Source organism: Rhinichthys klamathensis, unplaced genomic scaffold (assembly GCF_029890125.1).
Source record: "Rhinichthys klamathensis goyatoka isolate OS25496 unplaced genomic scaffold, OSU_Roscu_1.1 h1tg000487l_1, whole genome shotgun sequence".
In the NCBI taxonomy this organism is placed as follows: Eukaryota; Metazoa; Chordata; class Actinopteri; order Cypriniformes; family Leuciscidae; genus Rhinichthys; species Rhinichthys klamathensis.
Genome location: NW_026606974.1, coordinates 2,978,149 through 2,985,654, shown reverse-complemented (window position 1 = coordinate 2,985,654; position 7,506 = coordinate 2,978,149).

Below are 7,506 nucleotides of genomic sequence, written 5' to 3'. Positions count from 1 at the left end.
TTATTATTAGTAACTGTTTTTACAGTACAATAGTATTATTGCTATAGTAATTTATTTCTTCATTGGTTTGCTTAATTTTTATAATTTAATAAAATAAAAAACATTTTATTAATAATAATACATTGGTAAAACTTTAGTTTAGGGTCCAATTCTCATTATTAACTAGTTGCTTATTAACATGCATATTACTAGGATATATGGGCTGTTTAACAGTACTTATAAAGCACATATTAATGCATTATTCTGCATGACCATAGTCTACTTCCCTTAATCCTACCCAATACCAAAAGTCAAAAGTCGTAGTTAATAGTTAGTTAATAGTGAGAATTGGACCCTAAACCAAAGTGTGACCAATACATTTATTTTATTTGTATAGTCATATTGAATGGTTTCCATAAAAACTATAGGCCTATAGAGTTTTTCTATATCCTCTTGCTAAAATCGACTGCAAGACCACATTTTAAGGTTGAGTTTTCCTTCCTGTACCTTGATAAAGTTTTGATTCAGATTCACATTCTGCGATCTTGCATGCCAATGGTAAATATTTATATTTTTGTTGATAATCGTACACCCGCGGAACAAATGCTAACACAGCATAGCATTGTTTATCCTTCACAAATCTCTTCACAAACTGCACAGCTAACATCTAGATATTTAAAGTAGAAATATCCCACATCTGATCATTTGAAATATAATAAGTAACAGAATAAGAAAACTGTTGACCTTTTGTTTGTATGGTGGCAAGAACAGATTATTAGGCATTTACATGTAGTCATACTACCAGCTAACATTTATTGTAATGCTTTTTAAATGTAATTGTTACTTTTATTAGTAAACAAAAAAAAGCCTACTCCCATTAAAATGCCATGACACCACCAAAGGTCAAAGGTTGATTCGGTCAGGTGCAAAGGTTAACTTGCATTACACAGCTGTGGGTATCCACCGCCACTTCACCGGAATCAGCTGTGAGTGAGCTCAGCCATGGCTCAGGCAGGGCTGGTTCAACTTGGTACAGTCCAAAGGGGTTTGTATTCTCTCAGACGAGTGCCTGAGCTCACTGTCTGCTCCCCGAGCGCTGACCCTTCATGACTGAGATATTACTGCTCCGGGCTGTTGCTCTGTACAAACCCCCCTCCCACCCTTTCTTTTTCTTCTCCGCTTTTTTTGCTGTCGGCAGATTGAGCCTATAAATGGGGGGCTTTCAGGCAAGATCACAGGTGCTTATTTAGAAAATGACAATTTTGTCTTTCCATAATTTCATGTTACAGCATTAGCAGATCTTATCTAGAGCTGCTATCTTATTTCTGAGGTTGTGTAAGTTAATGAAAGATCATTTTCCCTGCTTCTCATACAGCATATATACCCTGCTGTAGGATCTATACTCTGTCGTTGGAAATCTGCTTAGTTCTGAACAATTACTTCAGCCGAGTACTTGTTCTTGCAGATTATTTGGCTTGAGTCACACGATACTGCTTAAAATTGTAATCCCATACCATAAAAAAACATTTTCAGTTATCTTTTTAATACATTTGAAAATGTACAAAAATACCACAAAAAAATAAAATAATAATAAGAGATTTCGATTAGTTTTAGTTGCTTATAATTCTTATATTTTTAAATTATATTTTTAGTCTAAATATATTTATTATGTCCAAAATATATATTTGGTATATCGCATACTGAAAATAATATACACTCACCTAAAGGATTATTAGGAACACCATACTAATACTGTGTTTGACCCCCTTTCGCCTTCAGAACTGCCTTAATTCTACGTGGCATTGATTCAACAAGGTGCTGAAAGCATTCTTTAGAAATGTTGGCCCATATTGATAGGATAGCATCTTGCAGTTGATGGAGATTTGTGGGATGCACATCCAGGGCACGAAGCTCCCGTTCCACCACATCCCAAAGATGCTCTATTGGGTTGAGATCTGGTGACTGTGGGGGCCATTTTAGTACAGTGAACTCATGTCATGTTCAAGAAACCAATTTGAAATGATTCGAGCTTTGTGACATGGTGCATTATCCTGCTGGAAGTACCCATCAGAGGATGGGTACATGGTGGCCATAAAGGGATGGACATGGTCAGAAACAATGCTCAGGTAGGCCGTGGCATTTAAACGATGCCCAATTGGCACTAAGAGGCCTAAAGTGTGCCAAGAAAACATCCCCCACACCATTACACCACCACCACCAGCCTGCACAGTGGTAACAAGGCATGATGGATCCATGTTATCATTCTGTTTACGCCAAATTCTGACTCTACCATCTGAATGTCTCAACAGAAATCGAGACTCATTAGACCAGGCAATATTTTTCCAGTCTTCAACTGTCCAATTTTGGTGAGCTCTTGCAAATTGTAGCCTCTTTTTCCTATTTGTAGTGGAGATGAGTGGTACCCGGTGGGGTTTTCTGCTTTTGTAGCCCATCCGCCTCAAGGTTGTGCGTGTTGTGGCTTCACAAATGCTTTGCTGCATACCTCGGTTGTAACGAGTGGTTATTTCAGTCAAAGTTGCTCTTCTATCAGCTTGAATCAGTCGGCCCATTCTCCTCTGACCTCTAGCATCAACAAGACATTTTCGCCCACAGGACTGCCGCATACTGGATGTTTTTCCCTTTTCACACCATTCTCTGTAAACCCTAGAAATGGTTGTGCGTGAAAATCCCAGTAACTGAGCAGATTGTGAAATACTCAGACCGGCCCGTCTGGCACCAACAACCACGCCACGCTCAAAATTGCTTAAATCACCTTTCTTTCCCATTCTGACATTCAGTTTGGAGTTCAGGAGATTGTCTTGACCAGGACCACACCCCTAAATGCATTGAAGAAACTGCCATATGATTGGTTGATTAGATAATTGCATTAATGAGAAATTGAACAGGTGTTCCTAATAATCCTTTAGGTGAGTGTATGTTCAATTATATTTTAAATACATTTGAAAATATAAAAAAATGGCAATAATAGATTTTAAAATATGTCCACATATTTTAGATAAGTTTTAGTTGCAGTTCTTTATATCTTTATATATATTTTTTTTTAAATATATTTTTAGTCTAAATATATTTATTATGTCCAAAATTTATATCTTGTAAATCGCATATAGACGGTTTCATCGAACGCACGCGCGTTGCCCGGGTTACGCGCTGGCCCGAAGTTAACTTCTGGTCTGTGTTTGTTAACCGGTAATATCATAATATCATAATATCATTCTCTGGTAATATGGCGCCGACTACAAACGCAGTGAAAATTAAGGTGATGAGCAGACTGAAGTTGGGCTCAGGTTGTTGTGTTGTGGGATGCAACCTGAGGCTCTGGGACAAATACCTTATCAAAAATAAAAAATTTCGTTTTCCTAAAAACGAAGGGAGACGGCGAGCGTGGATCACCGCTGTGCGATGAGAGGCTTGGCAGCCAGGCAAGAATTCAAGGATCTGTAGCACTCACTTCGTTACAGGTAACAAACTCATGATAAGCAACAGATAATTATGGAAGCTTGTTTCCGGCCATGAAGAATAAAAAAATAATAATAATTGAGACTTTTTATCTCATAATTGCGAGATAAGAAGTCAGAATTGTGAGAAATAAAGTTGCAATTCTGAGAAATAAAGTCGCAATTGCGAGAAAAAAAGACAGAATTGAGACTTTTTATCTCACAATTCTGACTTTTTTCTCACAAAAAGTCTATGGTTTCTACAGATGAACTCTGTTGTTATTGACTCTACCGGAAGTTAAGTTTGGGCCACAAAAGCGCGCATGCGCAGTAACGTTTGTTTATGTTGTTGCCGTTGAAACCGTCTATACCACAAAAAAAATGTTCGGTTACAATTTAAATACATTTAAAAACATACAAAAAACTGCAATAGATTTTAAAATGTTCATATATTTTTTTAAGCTTTAGTAACTTATAATTCTTTATTTTTTTTTTTTATATATATTTTTAGTCTAAATATATTTTATATGTCCAAAATATATATTTTAAAAATATATGTAGCATTTACCCAAAATGTATTTTAAGTCAAATGTATTTTCTGTATTTATAGTTGAATAAATAAATACATTTTGGCATCAAAATATATGCGTTTTGAAACAAAATATCCTTTTATCAAGTGTGCACTTCACAAATGTATAGCATATATATATATATAATTTTATTTATTTATTTTTAGAAAATTTGACTAAAACGTTCAAAAGTAAATAACAACAATAACATTACTAACAATATGGTATGCAAAATCTAATTTGAATCTGCAAATAAACAATGTTTTGGGGTAACAATATTAATAGTATTAAAGGGATTGTATTAAATTAGAAAAAAATGAAAAAAATACAAGCATTTACACTTGTGGTCTCAGACATTTGAACCCCTCTTTATCTTATAAACCACGTTTTGTCAGATGTAACTAAGGCATCATATACCAGGCAGTAAATCATGGACAGCACACAAGCCTGACAGGACTAGTGGAAGATTTAAAGTGAGTGGTCAGCACCCTGAAGAGGTGTGTGAAGAGTCAAGACACTTCCTGCTGCGTCCTTCACAAACAGGAAGTTTAAATCCTGGGAGCAGACAGTGTCTGAGACGCATACCGAGGTACTTGCGTTTGGAGAAATATTTTTACAGGATTAACCCAGGCCTCAGCAAACTATTTTCAGTCAAGGACTTTAGGGTCCACGAGAGTTGAAGAAAACATCTCGGAGGCTAGAGGTGAACTACCATGTGTTGACATTGTAAAAGTAGTTACCAAATATATATATATTTTTTTTTGTACAATTTCTTAGTTATATAATGATCAACTGAGACAAATTTCTTCTTGTTCTTCCCTCCTTCTTTTTTTTTTTGTTGAGGCTCCATAACTCAAATACCTCCATCAAACCTCACATGTTTTTCAGGGGATGTAATTTCACCCACTTAAGGATCATTAAAAAGAGATCATATTAAATATCGCCGGTTAAGAGGCGTACTGAGGGGGACAGAAATAATGAGGAGATTTGTTTGTCAGTCAAATTCTGAGCAGCTCAATCCCTTTAGCTGTCTGAGGGAGAGAGCGGAGGGCCTGCGCCGCACAAATGACCGAGGCTCTTTTTCTTGTGCGAATCTACCGATGAAATGTTGACAAAACAGACAATTTTGTGCAATTTTCTTCGTGGCACTCTCTCAGCGAGCCGGTCACTCAGAACCCCCTCATTTGATGTAGCACCACGCCGCGACCTTTGACATGTAGCTCGTCTTGGACTTCTTCTTCTGCGACGTAACAGTTGTGCCTTTCAGGTCAGGTGGACGCGGCCTCGGAGTTTAAGGCTGGAGGACTATAAAGGATCTCTTTGTGTGTCTTTCCCCTGTGGAGCATGAGCAGAGGGATAAGAAATGTGGTTAATGGCTCAGGAGTGGGCTAATCATCGGTTGCCATTACTGCTCCAATATCAGCAGGGATGACAGACTTATCAATGACAAAGGGCCCAGGTGAAGACCCAGACCGGCCCCCTCAGTTTTGATCTCTGGTCCGCAAAGCAGGAGCTTTCATTTGAGCTAAGCACCAGTCAGTATACTTCTCTCGCTCTTACTCTTTCTGTCTCCTTCTTTCTTTCTCTCCGGTTGTGCCAGGAATCACTCATCCGCTCTCCCCCCGTCCAGGCCCTCACGTTGTGTTCTCTCAAGCCTCAGCCATTATAGCCACAATTTGGCTTAATTTCTTAGGCAACTGCAATGTGATAATGCATCTCTGTGGAGAGGATATAGAATCTCATGATTGCTCTTTTCATTTAACCTTTTTTTGTTCCTCGTACATTGTGTACATGAAAACGGGCGGTCTGACGTTTACTTCTTTTTATATTATGACAACGAAATGATTGTGTTCTTTTAAAAACCACGACAGAGAATAATAATGTCCATTTTATTTGATCACTTGCTGCAATTTCAACAGTATATAGTCATAGTGTTAAGAATATACAAAATAAAATATAATCTAAAAAAAAAAAGATTAAATATAAATAACAATTGTTGGTGGTGAAAATTCAGCTTTGGCATCAAGAGAATAAATTACAATTTAAAGTATATTGCAATAGAAGGCAGTTGTTTTGAATTATAATATATATATATATATATATATATATATATATATTAGGGCTGTGAAACTATTAATCGCATCCAAAATAAAAGTTTGTTTTTACATGATAAATGTGTGTGTACTGTGTATAATTATTTTATATAAACACACATGCATGTATATATTTAAGAAACATTTGTTATTTATAAATAAATTGTTAATGTAATATATATATATATATATATATACACACAGTACATGCATGTGTGTATTTATATAGGCCTACACAAAATAATTATACACAGTACACACAAATATATTATGTAAACATAAATATATATGTGTGTGTGTATATATATATATAATTTCTTTGTGAAGACAACTGAATACAAACTGTGACATAATATAACCGTTATGTTTTCTATCTGCGTCGCCTTGTGCAAATGTTATAAAACACAAAAGCAGAATAACTCCAATCACCCATTGGGTGCCAAATGAGAGCGCTTTATTTCCTATATTCAATCACCTCATTGTTTCCGTGTGGGAACCCTTACATCAATATTCTTCAAGCATATATTGCATAATTATCATCTGTCATTACAGCTCGCTAAATAGGGGTGCAGAAGTGGCGATTAGGTGTAATATTATCAGGAGAAGAGACCATGAACTACAGATGGGAGTTTGAGCATGCCGATCATAACACACATGCATAACTGCCTGGGAAAGGGCTGAGTGTGATGTTAAATTAACGTTTTAGGATTACATCACAAACTTTTACATCATACTTCACAGTGATGATTGTGGGGTTTTTTTTGTCTTACAGAAACTCTCTTTGAATTTTTAGACTCCAAATAATTAGTCTTTTTGTTCATATTAATAAAAGCATTGTGGCTTGCAAGTATCTGAGGATGTTGGTCTGTGGGATTGTAAGCGGCTTATGAACACACTGAAATGTGTCCAGGGAGGAAGTTCGAAATGAAGAAAATTGAGTTTTCAACAAAAACATTGGTCTTTTTTAGCAAAGAAAACACTGAGAAAATGATTTGAGAAACAGATTTTTTTTTTTAAATAAGAAAAACACATTCAACAACCCTCAGCACACAGGATGTTAAGACGTTTTTTAAAAGTAATTTATTTCTAAACGTGTGAAATAATGTGAATTACACAGACAAAATGCATGATATATGAATGTGCTTAATAGTCTGATCGCCATATAGTATGTTTCAATCCCTAGCTTTGCCAAATAGTAACCTTAGAGGAATAAGTCCTGCACACACACACACACACACACACATGCACATGCACACCTGGACAACCCGAGCCTTTCACCGGCAGTCGTGGTGAGGAGCAGGTACTGACAGACTCAAACACCTGCTATTGGAAAGTATGTTCTCCCTCAGTGATCCTGGGTTTTACAGGACTGGGAGGCTATTGTTCTGTCCCGGTGCTGACAGCCAAGGT